The 15,412-nt window shown below is 38.6% G+C and overlaps 1 long non-coding RNA gene across 2 annotated transcripts; it reads right to left on the bottom strand.

The window, feature by feature from the left end:
• Nucleotides 1–577: 577 nt before the first annotated feature.
• Nucleotides 578–5,608, bottom strand: LOC105942131 (uncharacterized). Of its 2 annotated transcripts, none has more exons than XR_009245814.1 (3): nucleotides 5,430–5,608; nucleotides 3,685–3,912; nucleotides 578–749 (listed from the first exon to the last, which is right to left on the bottom strand). It is a non-coding gene; the product is annotated as an uncharacterized LOC105942131 (long non-coding RNA). The 2 variants fall into 2 exon arrangements; XR_009245813.1 differs by lacking the exon at nucleotides 5,430–5,608 and adding an exon at nucleotides 5,038–5,068.
• Between the last annotated feature and the right edge of the window lie 9,804 nt (nucleotides 5,609–15,412).

The following is a 15,412-nucleotide window of genomic DNA, read 5'->3' as shown; positions in this document are numbered from 1 at the left end:
GGAAAATCTAATCTTGTTCTGAAACTTACCACATAGGAAAGGAACGCCCCTGGCCTCCAGATCTACAGAAAATGTGTGGTTTAAACTATTGAGCTTGCGATGATCCTGTTTATAAAGAAGTTAACACTCATGAAATAGAATTTGATTACAAAATTTGTAAGAAAGTTTATGCAACCACAACAGATACTCATTTTACATAATTATATTCATCTGTTCTATTTATCTATGTCTTGAATTTTTATTACGGGGATTCATAAATTCTGATTTTTTCTGTCCTCTGTCCAAAAAATCTCGTTTGCTATCTCTGATAAATAAGGAGGGGAAGGGGTGGAGGAGGAAGAGGAGGGTTTTCCTGACCCGTGCAGTTCACAACCACACCATCAGTTACTGTTGAGCTCATCAGTAACAATTTTCCCAAAGAGGCTGTGATGTTGTGAAGGTCAGAAAAGTAGTTTAGTCATTTGGTGACCTGAATGGCTATGATCATGGCAGGTGTCTGCTCAATAAATATAAATTAAAGGGTAATATTTAATTCAATTGAAAAATATCACATGTAGACTATTTACTTACACCTAATGCAGGGAACTAAAAAATTTCACATAGAGAAATGGAATTTTGCCAAAAAGATTTTAGATATCAGCTCTTCTTTTTATTGCCATAGTAACAGCACACTTTCGGGGTGTCCTTATAATATTTGCCAATTTAGCACTTCACCATCTTTAAAAATAGGAAGAAAGTGCATTGTTCACCTGCAAAGAAAAGAAAAGAAATAAGAGCAGTGTTACATATAATTTAAAGTCATACATGGAATCATTTTTTCTGGATGTTACTACCACCCAAAATAATAAAAGATATTTCATGTAATATCTTTAGCCTCGAAATGCATGAAATCTCACAGGCATTAAACAATATGATGATGATTTTGAGGGTTTGTGACTCCATTTCTGGTGAGAAACCATGGTAACTTAGGTACTAGATGTTTTTGCTGGGAACACAAACTTCAGGCTGTCTGTGAGTCTTAACCATCTTTCTGCGCATGTCTGACCTTCTAGCGGAAACCACTACACGATTTCCTTCAGAAGGTCACTTTCACCAAACTAACCATACTGTGTGCTGAGTTGCTTATTGCATCTAATTTGTATGTGTTTCATTTGAAAACCTTCTTCCCATTTTATCTATATATGAGACCAGGAAGAATTGATGGAAGGATCTGACACTTTATTTCACAAAGGGAAAACAAAAAAGTTCTTTTCCAAAAGAACAGTGAAGGAGAAGAGTAAGTAGCTAGCATATGCAAATATGCAAAAGAGTACTTTAAAAGGCACATGGAAAGCAAAAACTGAAAGTTAAACTTACTTTGCTACTACTAGAAAGTTTTGAAACTCCTGCATAATTTTCTCATAATAAATACTTGCATTGAAGTTTTTGAATACACACACATATGTACAACTGTCTCCATGTACACACTTCATATAAAGTATAGACTCACACTAAACATGTGTGATTACAGTTAGTACCTACACAGAAAATAATAATCATTCAAATTCATAGTGTAAGACTTAAAGAATTAAGCATAACTGCAAATCACTAAACAATTTGCTCAAAGAGAAAATTCTGTCTGTATTGGCAAAGGGAAAAGATGTAAAAAAAGTTATTGTATACTTGTTTGAAATAAGTGAAGGCTACTCCTTTGAAGCAGCTTTGCCACAGATCCATTAACAAAGCAAGGCGAGGAAGACAGCGATCGGCATATGAGAAGTCCTGGAGAGCATGAAGCCAAAGGAGCGCATTTCATCTGGTACAGCTTTTGCAATTCTCTCATACAGAAACTGCGATGATGATTACTATCTTTTACAAATAGAGTTTATAAGGATGAACTGGGAAAGCATTCAGATAATGGTAAAAAAAAATTATATTCTTTCAAATGTGAGATTAAAGAACAAGGAGATTAAGGATTATTTGCGAGTAAATCATAATCTTCAATATCCCCAAGGTTTTAGTTTAATGCCAATTTCAATACAGATGATAAAAGCAGTTGTCCACAATGTGATTTGCTGGTTGCCAAAATGTTTATCCATGCATCACAAAAATTCTTATCCCACAACCGCAATGCTAATGTGGAAAGTTTTTGTGGAATAATCTCTTGGTTTTAAGCCTTGGAGGCGCTAATGAAATGTTAATTCTTTGTATTTGTGTCATATTTGAGGTTTACAAGATGTTTTGCATTTATTATTTAATTTAATCTTCATTCACACCTGTGGTTTAGGCTTTGTTGAAGATAATTATTCTGAGGCTGTAAGCCTGCTGCACATCAGGGCTAAGACATGAACTCAGCGACGTTTAACTCCCAAGAGCACGAGTGGCCCTCCTTGCCAGTGCCGAGAAAGTTTTCCCTCATGAAGAACTTAAAGCAAATTAAATTGGCTCCAGGTACTAGGATATAAGGGAGGTTATGATGGGAAATTTCATTACGGAGATTATGAATAGCTCAATCAATCGTTGAATCAACAGTTACCATTCATAAAGCATCATTTTAGGCACTGTGGACGCATCAGGAGGCAAACACAATGAAGGGCCCTGATCCTTACAATCATTAAACTGCAGTGGGAAACAATAAAAAGCCTATGGGTTTTCTACAACCTACACTATTCCCCTATAACCTTGCACCCATCGTTTTCCTTGCTTCCTGGGAAAGCTTACTGAAATTGAATATTTTGCTTCATTTTCAAGTTGTTCAGGCAACCTTTCTGAATCTTGCATTCTGAATAACGACCACATATTTAGTATGTTTGCATATGCCTTTGGTATCAGACTTAGCATATTTCTTCAATTTTGTCACATTTTAAAATTTGACTGTTTTATTGTGAATATTATAAAGGATAGAGATGAACAGTTCGCTGACGAGCATATAGGATGGGATCTAGGAGCTCGCCGAGGTTAGGGCTCCTCCCCCTGTAGGGACCATTCCCTTATCACTGCAAGTGTTCATCAAGTTTGGACTAGTACTTAAGAGATTATTATGAAATCTTAATAACACAGGTGCTATCCATTACTAATGCAGTCCTCAACTCCTCTGGCTGACCCAGAGGACAGATGATGGCTGGGAGATGCAGAGTTCCTAGTTATGGCTTGGTCTTTCTCACTATGCATCTCAGCAATTATACTCTGGGCCTTGTATCCCAGAGCAATTTAGAATTAGGCACTGGTATTCCTACTAATGTGTATTCATGACAAGTCAATTCACTTATGCATCTGTGGAATACAGATTTGTTGAATGGAATATAGCCACATTTTCCAATCCGGTTTGTTGTTGTTGTTGTTGTTGAATAAAGCTTAGACACCTGCCAGATTTCTATGTGAACTTGAATTCATATGGACGGCTTTGTTCCTGTAGTTGGTCCCTAAAATAGTCAAATAAATCAATAAAAAATATGTTTAAAAGAAAACTAAGACAACATAATAATCAGAATTGAGATAGCTGGCACTGAACAACCTGTTCTATACCTCCAAATTTCAGCAGTGGAGTGTGTGTGTGTGTGTGTGTGTGTGAATAAAGTGCACACATCTACACACAGAAGTAACGGTTCATGCTTTGGTGATCCATTCCCCAAAGTTTGAGGAGTATATTAACCAGAAGACAATAATAAAAGAACAAATTCCATACTCATTAGGGGGAAAACTTACCTATGGCGTTGGAGTAGATCTGATATGGCCAGTGAAATTGGGGATAGCAACTTGAATAACGATCCGGAAGATTGACAATGTGACGGACAGACTTCTGTAAACCCGTGGAGCTCGTGGACTGCTCCTTTGTTCTCTGTCTAGAGTCATAGCCACTGGCATGGTTCTTTTAATTGGTCACTGATGTCTATTAGAATATACGATGAAGGGACATAGATTTGTCTTCTTTTTCTGTCACTTTTGTGAAAAACAGGAAAACATATCCTATTGAGAACACACATTAAAAAGCCATATCATATTTCATATTTAGCTCTGTCTGCTAATCATGATTTGCTTACTCACCTATTACCTCTTCTCAACAGGCAAGTGAGTTTTGTTTTATTATGAGAAGGAACAGCCATGGAAATAGCAGCCACAGCCTCGCTCAGCCAACACATCAACTTAGGCTACATAATTTTTGCTTTGAAAAACCACGTAGGCATTGTGTATTGCTAACAACTTCATACGTTAGAAGCACTAAGAGCGTAATGTGTGGCTGAACATGCCTGATCCGAGTCTTGCTCTGAGATCCAGCAGCTGGAACACTTGGTGAAAGGTGCGTGCCCTTCCTGTATTCTCCCACTTGTGAAATCAAGATGTCCCTCCCAGAATGATTACGAAACAAGGACATACAGTGAGTTTGCCCCCAGTCCATGAGGATAGCTTTGTATGTAACTGTGCTCTTTACATTATTTATTTACTCTTATGAAAGCAACAAGCAGAGAGGAAAACAGAGTAGATGTTGGAATGCTAATTTTACACATGAAGAAACATAGTTACTAACCAAGCTCATTTAGCTAAAAAGGGCAAGATATAGTGATCTTGGCATTATAAGGTTGGCAAATCTGACTCCTACAATCCATAAAGTTTTTGATTAATAGAAGTGAACAGGCAAAAAGAAAGCCATGCTTATTACATGCCAAGTTAGGTGTCAAGGATTTAATTTTCATCACTTTAATTTCCATGGCCTGAAAAGTAGATGACTGCGTATTTGAAGAGTTAATTTATACTCAGAATGGTCAAATAACTTGCCATTGCTCAAACAGCCAAGAAGAGGTGACTTCTAAGTTAAAGATAAGGGAGTCCTAACGGTAATTGTATATAATTTTCTACCTTGTTCTACTGCCTTCTGTGTTTGGAGCCATGTTTCTAAGGGGTCATAAATGACAGCTTTGTTCTTCTAGGTAAAACTTGATCTGAGGAAATCATGATATGTTTTTCAAGGCAAATCCAGGTAAGTGGGAAGATTTTGGTCTTATACGTTCATTAGTGTTTTCTTGAACTTTGAGCCAATTGCCCTCTTTCAATCCTACTTACATATTAGCTTGTCTTCCTCTCAGAAATCCCTAGGTTTGGCGTTCAGAAGTTCTATTGGACTTTGCACATGGGCATCAGATTTCAGTGTCAGAAACCTAGGGTATTCCTCACTCCTTGGTGCTGACTTCTGTTGAGAAGAATATTCTTAGAGTTTCCTGCCACATATTAAAAGTCAAATATGATTACAGCTAACCTATTAATCATCTTGCATGCGAGTGATCTTAACAAAACCAGCTAGCACTACCTTAAGTATATAACACAAAATATACAATTATATAAAATCTTTTATCACAGAGACTGTACTTTTCAGGGAGACTACAGGTCTTTAGCCATCACATCAGGAGTATTCCTTCTATACCACATGATTGGTTTTAATCTCCAACGATATCCACCTTCTTAGATTATTTATCCCTGTCATTGGCTGCATTAAGAATCTCCTTGGTCTTCAGCATAGCAGCCAGGCAGTTTGAAATATCGCCCATTTATCATATGCATGACGTCTGGTTGTCACAATGCTGATGCCCAACACAGATGACATCATTTTAGCATCATAGTGGAATTGAGCATTCTTGGTTCTGTCAAGATGAGAGAAGTGTTAGACAGCTCATAATTTATCAACTGTCCAAATGGATGAAAGCCAACCTCACTGAATACTAATCTTAGAATTTGTTGATAGGCTTTTTAAAAATCTTTTTTTGTGTGATAATACCTTGATCTTGGGTGGAAATTCTTTGTAAGAACTTTAGATAGAAGCTACTGGCTTTACTAAATTTCCTTACATCCTGCATGAGAGGTGTTGCACATTCCTGCTTTCAAGGCAAATCTTGTCATCTTCAGTTTGGCATTTTGGTTTCCATTTATATAGTTGATTCTCATGTGGAGTTGACTAGATAAAGTAAGAGCTCTCAATATCACTCAAAACTATTGACAAATTGTATCAGAATATTGAGGACTTGGTAAATGCCTTGTCTCAGTGTTCTAAATTTTTTTTTGTTTCATCTCCTTTTTTTTATTTATTATTTTTACTTCATTAATTACATTGTATTATGTGACACAGTTACATAGGTACTTGGGTTCTCCCCACCCCTCCCCAAACCCTCCCACCATGGTGGATTCCTCCACCTTGTTGCATAACCACAGCTCAAGTTCAGTTGAGATTCCCCCATTGCAAGCGTATACCAAACATAGAGTCCAGCATCTTATTGTCCAGTCAAGTTCAACGGCTTCTTAGGTATACCCTCTCTGGTCTGAAGACAGAGCCAGCAGAGTATCATCCCAGTCAATTGAAAGCTCCAACATACCATCAGCAAAAATTTACATCATTATGGAATTAATTGACATAGTAATGAGTAACCAATATGGTAAAAGTAAATGCGAGTTCCTAGCCACCTTCTGTGACCACCTCACCTATACTTCAATTTTAGTTTATATACAACATATAACATTCATAGCATGTTATACATAACATCATATCATCTTAAATTAAGGCACACATGTGGTATTTAACCTTTTGGGATTGGCTCATTTCCCTTAGCACTATGGTTTCCAGTTTGGCCCATTTGGCCACAAAGAACTGCATTTTGTTTTTTTTAATAGCTGAGTAGTATTCCATGGAGTAGATGAACCATAGCTTTCTTATCCAATCCTCTGTTGATGGGCATTTTGGCTGCTTCCATGTTTTTGCAATTGCTGATTGTGCTGCTATGAGCATAGGAGTGCATGTTGGTTTCTCATAAAACAATTGTTCTGGATATATTCCTAGGAGTGCTATTGCTGGATCATACGGTATGTTGAATTTGAGTTGTTTGAATATTCTCCATACTGATTTCCATAGAGGCTGTACCAGCCTGCAGCCCCACCAGCAGTGGAGTAGGGTTCCCTTTTCCCCGCAACCTCGCCAACAAGTGTTGTTGGTGCTTTTATTCATGTGGTCCAGTCTTACTGGCGTCAGGTGGTACCTCATTGATGTTTTAATTTGGATTTCCCTTATTGCCAGGGAACTTGAGCATTTTTTCATATGTTTATTTGCCATTTGGGTTTGTTCCTTTGTGAAGTGTTTGCCCATTTCCCGTGCCCATTTCTTGAGTGGCTTGTTTGTTTTGACATTTTGGTTATTTTGTAGCTCTTTGTATATTCTGGAGATTAGCCCTCTATCACCTATGTCGTGTGCGAAGATCTTCTCCCATTCTGTGGGTTGCCTTTTTACTTTGTTGATTGTTTCTCTAGCTGTACAGAAGCTTCTTAGTTTGATGAAGTCCCAATTGTTTATTTTGGTCTTGATTTCTACTGCTTTTGGAGTCTTTTTTAGGAAGTGAGGGCCTACCCCTAAGTGTTGCAGTGTGTTTCCAACATTTTCTTCCAAAAGTTTGAAGGTTTCTGGATGTAGGTTTAGATCTGTTATCCGTTTAGATCTGATCTTAGTGTATGATGAGAGATGAATTTTTCAATAGGATATGTATCAATGTCCTGTTTCACAGTGAGAGTGTAAAGTCAGGAGTGTTATCTTGTGTGATAGAGTTGTGTTCAATACATTTTGACTAAATGAATCTGTATAGAATCATGTCACCTATTCACACATACATGTGGTTAAATAAAGATCCCTCTACAAGTGGAGTATCTATGTCTATATCTATATCTATATCTATATCTATATCTATATCTATATCTATATCTATATCTATATCTATATCTATACTCCTCTCAACATATATTCAAGATTATTCTGAGAAATAAATTATGAATTAATTTTGGCAATCAATTTTATCTTCAACTACGATATTTTCTCCCTTTATTCGAGCTGAAATCTATTTCTATAACAACTTCTTGCTTATGCAGCTGAGTTCTGGCTTAAAATTAATTTCACAAACCTTTTCCATGATCTTTAAAATATGTCTGAAAAAACAAAAGCAGGTACTAGTATTCGTGCTTTGTAAAGAAAGGAGAAAGTGATTAGCATGATAGAATCAAATATGGTTATTTCTTTGGTACTGAAGTAGGAAATAGTTATTTTTGCAGAAAAACTGTCAATTATGTTTAGAAATTGCACCAAATTGCTTTGTTAGATACACATCAACTCACTCACTTATTCATGGAGGGAGCGAGACAACCAGAAAGACCCAGGATTGAGCTGCCATCCACTGGTTTACTCCTCAAATACCTGCACCAGTCGGCCATGGAGGAACCCAAGCTAGGATTCAGGAATGCTGTCCAGGACTGAAGCATAGAACTTTGAACTAATGTCTTCCAGATGAGTGGTAGAGCCTCAGTGACATGAGCCTTCACATGCTGACTCCCTGTGTGTGTGTTTATAGGACCGTGAACTCTGGGATTGAAATCAGGTGCTATGATATGGGACAGAGGTGGCTTAAGTGACAGGTCCAATGCCTACTGCTCTGGAATCTCTTTCCCTTTTTTAGTGAGTAAGCACGTGTGTTTATTCATCAAAGCAGTAAGTATGTGTCAGAGTAAATTTTGGAGCTTTCTAGAAGGGCCTTTTCTAAAAGGATAAGCAATATCCTTATTGTTTCAATCATAAGCCTTATATTGAAGTGTCTGTCTCCTTCCTTGAGTTTTTCTGTACATTTAAGATAGTGCAACATCCTGTGGAGCAAGGAGGCATCCTTGGTGTAATCCGTGGAGTGGATGTCTGTGAGGCAAATGAAAACCACTGCTGTGTTTTGTTTTGAGTTCTTGGAAATAAGCTCTCTTAGGTCAAGAGTTTTCACGCTCCTGTGCTCTTTATTAATGGCTTTAAATATAATTGTAGGTCAAAACCCAGGACCTCTCCTAATTTATGTCCTGATTATTATATATCTATGTGTAGATGTGTGTCCATATAAAATGGATTAGAGGGAAATGCAATATATATATATATATATATATATATATATATATATATATATATATATATAATACATAATGAATTTTTGAGCCAAAAATATGAGAGCCAGATTAGGATTAACAAATGTTTCATGGGTGTATTGGAAGTAGTCAGTTTAAACAGAGAAAAACATGCATAAAACAACTTTGTTTATGGACTCACAGAATTCTGAAATAGAAGACAAGTGTTATTTACGTAGAAATGGCTTTATTCATGCAATTATTGACTATGATGTACTCTAAAGATCTCTGTGCTTTTTCAGGGACTGAACTGGTTTTCACATTTGTTTGTTTAGTTTTGCCTGCAAGTGTTTAACATGATATTCAGGTTTTCTTACCTATTCTGTTTTCATGCCATTGTCATGCTACTGTTATCTCTATTATATTTATAATTTTATTTTTATGCTTCAGTTGCCTTCCCTGTTCTCAAAAATGAACCCACGATTAAAACAGGGCTCAATGAAGCAGGCAAAGTGATGTATAAAGGAGAGTTTTATGAAGAATACAATCTGGATTAACTGACATGATCATCAAAGGGGAAGCTGATCACCCCACAGAGAATAGGGCATGGCAAAACCCCAAGCCCAGACCAACACACTTGTAAAGGTACTGCTTCGATATCTGTGGCAGGACAAGGTTAAGAAGTTTACTACTGGGCCCAACGCAATCGCATAGTCGTTAAAGTCCTTGCCTTGAATGCGCTGGGATCCCATATGGGCACAGGTTCTAGTCCCGGCAGCCCTGCTTCCCATCCAGCGCCCTGTTTGTGACCTGGGAAAGCAGCTGAAGATGACCCAAAGCCTTGAGACCCTGAACCTGTGTGAGAGACCTGGAGGAAGTTCCTGGATCCTGTCTTCGAATGGGCACAGCACCGGCGGTCTGTGGGGAGTGAACCATCAGATGGAAGAGCTTCCTCTCTGTCTCTCCTCCTCTCTGTATATCTGCCTTTCCAATAAAAATAAATAAATCTTCAAAAAAAAGAAGTTTATTATGAACAACTTAAAATGTTTAATTACATTTGAAGAACAATCTTCTACTTTTTTTAGTTCATTCGCATTCCACAGTCTTGCTTAGCAGGGATATAAGCTTCCAATAGGGATGTTTGTAAGTGATTTACCTGTCTGCTTCTGACTCCTGTCTGATTTTGGCTTTTTCCCCTCCAAAGAACTGCATAGAAAAGGGAACTCACCCACTTTACAGTCACAAGCAAAAAAGCTTGAGATCATGAAGAAAAAAGATGGAACAGATTAAATAGTGAAGCAGGATGTTGTGATGTGACCCACTAGGTTATTCCATGGCTAGTGATGCAAGCATCACACATTGGAACATCAGTTGACATCCTGGATGCTCCTCTTGCTATCCAGCTCTCTGCTAATGATAAATCAATTACAAGTTAAGGAAACAAGAACCAGGGACCCCTGTGAGCCAACTGGAGATGAGTCTTGGAGGACCTGGGAGAAATTGAACATCTGGCATTTGTGAAGGACTTCTGTAATTAGAGATTTACCTTGTCTCTTCGGCTACCTGTTAATCCAGACGTTGGGAGGCCACAGACAGACTCAATGTATTGGGCTGCTTCTGTTCATTTGGGACATCTAGTTTGAGTTGCTCCTTCCTGGCATAAATCCCAGCTTGCACTACTGAATGCCTCACTCACAAGAACTTATCACAAGTTGAGAAGGCCAATCACAAGAACTTTCCTTTTTCCAGACATGAGCTCTGAGGTGGCTCCTTCTTTCAGGGACACCTCTGGATGCTATCGGTGACTTTCTCTGATTTTTGCATTTTCTTCCTAATGCTCATTCTTCCTCATCATTGGTCCAGTTCTTCCGGATCACAAGAGAAACCCAGACATGTTGAACCACAGGTTGCTGAAACACAGACTTCATTCCCAAGAAGGCAGAAAACGATGCCCCAAGGATTCAAGTTCCTGCAGCAGAATGGGCTCCCTAGTATCTGGCTTCTTTCTTCTCTGTTTTTGTTTTTAAAGATGTATTTATTTTTATTGGAAAGTTAAGAGAGACAGAAAAGATCTTCTGTCCGGTGATTGACTTTGCCAGTGGTTGCAATGGCTGGAGCTGAGCCAATCTGCGGTAAAGAGCCAGGAGTTTCTTCTGGGTCTCCCATGCAGATGCAGGGTCCCAAGGCTTTGGGCCATCCTTGACTGCTTTCCCAGGCCACAAGCAGGGAGCTGGATGGGAAGCAGAGCTGCCGGAATTAAACTCAGCGCTCACATGGGATCCTGGCTTGTATGAGGTAACGACATTAGCTACTAGGCTACCACACCAGGCCTTTCTGGCTTCTTTCAACTTGTTGCAGCCTCAGCCGTTAGAGACCATTTGGATAATGAACCAACAGGCACAAGATTTCCCTCAGTCTCTCTCGTGCCCCTCTCTCTCTGTCTCTCTGTCTCTCTCTGTCTGTCTCTTTCTCTCACTGCATCACTCTGTTGTTCACATGAGTAATTCTCTCTTTTGAAAAAGAAGAAAATGGATGGTGAGGGAGTTGAGAGGAGACAGCAAACACAAGACAGAAATAAAAGCAGGTGGAACGGGAGGAACTCAGATGTCCTCGATGTCGTCTGGGAAGTCAATAGAGAGCACATTCACTTGGAGGCACCTAAAGCCTCCTGAGATCCTTATTTCTCAGCCATTGCTTCAGTTTCCCACTGTGAGGTGCACTGCACAGCACTGTAGCCCTGCTACGGCTCTCCCAGTTGCAAAAAGCTGGGCTAGCACCCAGACACTCTGAGCTGGTTTTGTCTACTTCTCCTTAGTGTGGACATTTGAATGCTGCCCATGCAGAGGGAGTACCATTTTGTTCTTTTGAGATGGATGGGGTATGGGTTGGGAGATGTGCCCTCCTTTTAGGGATGGGGGTGTGGGAGGGGTGGCACAAACAAGCTGGATATTGTCATTGGTCCTGGGGACATAATATGTCTATGGATACAGGATTCCTATTTTAGAGCCACTTATATTTTACTATGACAAACTACAGGAAGAGAATTTTAGTAACCTGCAGCAAATAATTTCTTTGCAGTGCAATTGATTCATTTTGTTGCTAAAGATCCAGAGAAGACCAAAAGGAGAGCAGCGTTTATAGCTTCACGCTTTATGCCCAAAACTACTAAGAAAACTGGAAAGCTAATCGTGGCATTAATCATAAATATCATGCTTAAACAGAAAGCAGACAAAGCTATAGTCAAAAATCTTTCATCTAATGATATTTTAGGTTGCTGCATAATGATAAGTATGTAAAGGAAGAGTAATTACAATGCTGCTGGTCCTTCAGAAATATTTGTGTGACACTTGAATGAAATCATTGATGTGTGGAGTATGCATAAACTCTTGGCTTATGCACTGTGCCAATATGAAGGGATCAGACTTGATGACTTCTCATTCTATTTGACAATGCTGAGCTCCTCTTACAAATAAGAGACTTTGTTTGGTTACCATTTTTTTCCTGCTGTGCTCTCGAATGAAGGGTTAGCAGGAAGGGATAGAATTGTTTTGTGAATCTGGGGCAGTGCACTTCAACACTGATCTACATCCTTCTTTATTCCCAGCGAAATGTTGTAGGCGTCGATGTGTTTCTTGGCCTTAACTGCAGGCTGAAAAAGTAGTAAACCTATTAATTAAACCTATTGCACCATTCAATTTATCACTTAGAGGGAAAATGAGGAGGTTTAAGAATCTACTCTACAAAGTTACTACAATCTGTGTCTTGGGGTAAGTTGCCTGCATGACGTTTTGAATTTTTGTTGATATTAGCATGTTGTCCCTAAAGAAAATTCACATATATCTAGTAATTTCATCAGTAAAATAGCCACCATAGGCATTCACGATGTGACATTCTTTGAGTCTGTCTGTCAGGGATAAAATAAGTTGTTTACAATTAAAGTATATTACAATTTCTTAAACTGATTCTGTAACAAACTATTTCCTTTTCATATCATGATTAATTTCCTATCAACTGAGGAAAGATGAATGAGCTAATGTGAAAAAAATCACATTAAAATACTACATGAAAATTGTCAAAGTGTTCTATAAATGAATTCCATATGGAATGAACATGGAGTTCACTTATTATTCCTGAGAGATAAAGGATATACACATTTCTTTCTTCAGAATTAATTTAGAGAATGATATTTGAAAAACTGAAGAAATCCTTTGGCTAATTTCATTTTGTCATTATTGAATCCGTGAATACTCTTAATGTTCAACTTCTAAACCTAATCTCCTTAGGGGTCAGTGTGGAGGTATAGCAAGCTAATTCTCTGACTCTGATGCCGGCATCCCACATGGGTAGCAGTTCTACACTTGGCTTTTGCACTTCTGATGTAGCTCCCTGCTAATTGTCCGAGAATGCAGCAGAAGAAGGCCTAAAGCCTTGGGCTCCTGTGGAAGACCCAGAAGAATTTCCTGGCTGCAAGATTTGGACTGACACAGCTCCATTCATTGCAGCCATTTAAGTAGTTAGGAGATTTCTTTCTCTTGTTCTCTGTGTAAGTCTATCTTTCAAAGTATTTAAAAACATGATTTCTCATTCACTAGCTTCCTATGTTACTGAAGGCTCCTCCCAGGGTTTCAAGGTCTCAAGTCTCTGGGCCATCTTTTACTGCTTTCCTAGGCCATAGTAAGCATGGAGCTGAATGGGAAGTGGAGCAGCTGGGACACAAACCCGCACCCACATGAGATATTGGTGTTTGCAAGGTGAGGAATTTAGCCACTGAGCTATCACCGGGCCCTATTGATGGATTTCTTAAATGTAGTGTCTTCATCTGAAACATGATTTTGCAGTTCCCTTTTTTCAATAATTATCTACCCGTTTGTGGGTTTTATCCAGTTATTTTACATGATGCAATTACCAGCGCATTTTAATATTGCTGCATAACAGTTTCATATTTAGGTTATATCTCATCTTTCTTTCCTTTCTTTCTTTCATTTTTTTCTAAATAGTAGATCCAATTTATTTTTAAATTTTTATTTATTTTATTATTTGATGATTCAGTTCCATAGGCTCTGGGATTTTCCTTACCTTCTCCCCAAATCACCTCCCCCATACACTGATTTCCCCCACAGCATTTCAATAGTATAGTCCTTCATAAGCAGTCCTAAGCCCATCATTTGGTTATGTAAGTGTCTCCTCAATTGTGCTTATTTTAAATCTATCCTTCATTTAAAGCTGACGTTTGAGCATAGGGAACATGTGTGTGACCTGGAGCTTTATTACTAAGTGTTTTTGGGCTGTTTGCAATGTCCCAAGCACTTGAGTCATCTAGGAAGGAGCAGAATTAATTGGAAGTGGAGAAGAGAAGCTGGGTCTCAAACCACTGCTCCCGTGGGATTCTGGTGCCACAAGCACAGGCGAAATGAAAAGAAGAGTGAACTGTTTTTCCTTCTTGCTTTTTTCCTTCTTTACCTTTCTTGTTTTATTTTCCTGGTACAAATTTTCCTTTGGACAAAACAAAGCTGCCCAAGAGGCATTTGTTCTTTGATTTCCAGTGTGAAATGTACTGAAAATGACAGCTTCCAAATACAAATAGGAAGTAAGGTTCTGATAGCAGGAAATAGTTATGAGGCATTGTGGCCAACAGCATAAAGCATCTACAATGAGGAGTGCTGCCTTCAGATCAAGACATTGATTGTGGACTGGAGCCACTTCCTGCGATCAAGACATTGATTGTGGACTGGAGCCACTTCCTGCCTGCCTTCTCACAAGAGTAAGAAGCTTGTTTAGTTCTATGTGACACAGTACCAGTGTGATTTAATTAATTGGATTTGTCAGTGAAGTTCTGTGGCTTTGGTTCCTTGTGGGGTTAAAAATTGCACCATGGACAAACTCTCCCATTCTTATGCTTTAAATGGCTCAATACCAAGTTTTGAGAAAATGACATATATTCTGAGGTTATTATTTTGATGCCGATATTGGGGATTTTTGGGTGCAGGAACTAAACAGCTGTTTGTTACAGATATGGCATAAGAGATGTGATGGTACTTTATGATAACAGCATCCGTGGTTTAATCAATTATTGTCATATTGTCACATTTTTATGGAGTGCCCAGCAGGTGATCTGAGCTATCTAACCTCCCTGGGAGAGTCACATTATGAATTTCAGAATTTGTAACTCTGACAGAGCATGCCTAAAGCAGCCATATTTGCGTTTGCTGTTGGGGTTAGTACCTTGTTAGGTAAAATATAACTTTTATTAATTCTAATCTGTGTTAGGGAAGAACATCTAAATTAAAATCAAACAGAAGATGTTGTGCTCACTTCTCTTTCTGTTCTCTCTGAATTTAACAAATATTTTGGCCTCTCTCTGCGGTTACCTGTTACCCTGGTTACCTGTTCTGTCTTTTCAGACACAGTCCCATAGATCTAAGAGCTTAGATTTCTGAGTGGGGTCTGCTGGAGCTGACAACGCGGGAAATGAAATCCTGATGTAAAGCAGTTCTGGTAGATGATAAAGATGGCTGCCTGAATCATACATTGCAGC

Source organism: Ochotona princeps, chromosome 7 (genome assembly GCF_030435755.1).
Source record: "Ochotona princeps isolate mOchPri1 chromosome 7, mOchPri1.hap1, whole genome shotgun sequence".
Taxonomy (NCBI): domain Eukaryota; kingdom Metazoa; phylum Chordata; class Mammalia; order Lagomorpha; family Ochotonidae; genus Ochotona; species Ochotona princeps.
Note: the sequence above shows the minus strand (reverse complement) of the source record. Positions and strands in the feature narration are given on the sequence as shown.